This window comes from Octopus sinensis, unplaced genomic scaffold (genome assembly GCF_006345805.1).
Source record: "Octopus sinensis unplaced genomic scaffold, ASM634580v1 Contig20296, whole genome shotgun sequence".
NCBI lineage: Eukaryota > Metazoa > Mollusca > Cephalopoda > Octopoda > Octopodidae > Octopus > Octopus sinensis.
Window position 1 is genome coordinate 67,501 of NW_021837028.1, and position 2,500 is coordinate 70,000.

At 38.4% G+C, this 2,500-nt stretch overlaps 1 protein-coding gene across 2 annotated transcripts in view; it reads right to left on the reverse strand.

The window, feature by feature from the left end:
- LOC115232308 (vacuolar protein-sorting-associated protein 36) overlaps positions 1 to 2,500 on the reverse strand; it is a 24,710-nt gene that overhangs the window by 21,888 nt on the left and 322 nt on the right. The window lies entirely within an intron of this gene.

Sequence of the window (2,500 nt, forward strand, 5' to 3'; positions counted from 1 at the left end):
CCTTTCCTGAGCGTCCGATAGCACTGTACTTATTCCACGTCCTCGTGTTGTTTTTTCTTGCTGGTTCATTTTGTGATTGACTATATCTATGTATATATACGTGCGTGTGTGTGTGTCTTTGTGTGTGTGTGTATATATATATTTCTTTGTATCGTCTATCTGGATGTTTTGTTGTCCATTTTTGTATCACCTAACTGTCCGGATGTTTTGCGTTTTGTCCCATTTTGTATTATATATATATATATATATAAGATATATATAATTATATATATATTATATATATATATATATATTATATATATTAATATCAAGGGAAAGTTTCCGAAAATAAACAACAGACAAGGCAGGTGGAGTACAAACCAAACAATGTATTAGTATGGCGCTCAGGAATAGAAAAAGTCTTTTACGTTTCGAGCCTACGCTCTTCGACAGAAAGTACACAGAAAAAAACAAGGAGAGAAAAAAATGCGTGTAGGAGCTAACGATCTATCACTACTACTACTACTACTACTACTATTGAATTAGAGACCAACACGCGACATCAAAGTGAGGCAGGGGTAGAAATAAAGATCCAATATTATATATTATTATTTATACATATATATATATAATATATTATAATATAATATATATATATATGAATATACCGCACAAACTCATGTATGTAATATATTATGTATGTATAATACAAGGCGGCGAACACACCGGACAGGATGCTTAGCAACATTTCTTCTGTGCTTACGTTCTGAGTTCAAATTCCGTCGAGGTCGACTTTGCCTTTCATCATTTAGGAGTCAATAGCATAAGTACAAGTTGAGTGCTGTGGTCGATGTAATCGACTTAACCCTCACCGCCACCGCCACCGCCACCGCCACGCCACCGCCACCGCCACCGCCACCGCCACCGCCACCGCTACCACCACCACCCGAAATTTAAACCAATATATAATAAATAATGCGCCCTTTCAAAGCCTAGTTTCCCGGTTTCTATGACGTATGTGTTCCCCAGCTGGACGGGACGCCATTCCATCGCAGCGTTACTCATTTTTGCCAGCTGAGTGGACTGGAGCAACGTGGAAGGAAGTATTTTGCTCAAGAACACACCACGTCGCTCGGTTCAGGAATCGAAACCACAGTCATACGATCAGGATGCTGACACTCTAACCACTAAGCCACGCGCCTCCACAAGCCAATATGTATGCATAATATATTTGTGTATGTATATATGAAAATTACGCCGGTTGTTCTAGCTCAATTTTACTATTTTTATATTTTCTTAAAATGGCGATAAATATGAGATACTCGTAAACGTACACTGAAGGTATAATAACGTAAAAGAATAAGTGGTTTCGTAGTAATAAAGGGACGCTTGCTGCATGAAAAGGTCGTAATTTCACACAGGTTAACGATAATGAGCAAACTATGAATGAATGATTCTGCTTAAAATTGAGACAGAAGAAATTTTGAAATTTCAGTTAATTAAAATTCGATTCAATCTGGAATGAAAGGGGCATGATTCTGATATTCAGCAGTAGTATTATTATGCTTCTTTAGCAAATATCTACAATATAGGTCACCTCCTCTTCCTCTCTACTACTACTACTACTACAACTACTACTACTACTACTGCTGCTGCTGCTGCTGCTACTACTACTACTACTACTACTACTACTACTACTACTACTACTACTAGGTTAGAGAGCAACACACGACACCAAAATGACGCAGGGGTAGAAATATACGAAGTCCAATATACTTATCGTGACTACCCGACCGATAAGGGTACACCAGGCACATGCATCACAACCACATGTGGGCGAAACGGTGGTCTCATTGCAAGAGAAACAGCACATGACTTTGCAGGTGGGACGCAGTAAGAATTTTCTTCAGGTCGAGTAGCCCATTCCGCTCAAAAGGTCCCTGAATAAAAGTTGTTTAAGGATGATGAATGAAACACCCATGTTTCCAGGGGTGAATTATTCAAATCCCAAAGAATCCCTCTTAATACAGAACTATGATGCTCCCCCACTACTTCTGCTCGTGATCAGAGATGCACATATTGTCAGCCACGAAGGGACATGCTCAACTGGTTAAGGTCAAACAACTGACAAGCAAATCTGTGGTATTGAGCAGAATATTTGCTGTAGCCCATCTTTTATACCAAGACGAAACAATGTACATGATAACACTTCCAATCAGTTAAGATCAGAAGCCATGAGAGCCACTGCCTGGTACTGCATCATTATCATTATTATTGTTATTATTATTATCATTATTATTATTATAATCGCCAAGTCCCCTCCCCCCAAATTTCAGGCCTTAAAGCGCCTCCTCTCTTGGGAGTTTTACTGTGTTTAATTTTTTTATTGCTGTATATTGATTACATGCTGTAAAACCCTTTGTCTCGTCTTGTGTTGTCTTTCAAGTTTGTGTCATGTCATTTAATGTTGTTTTATGTGAGCCCTTGTGGCTAATAAAAGAACTGATTATTATTATCATAA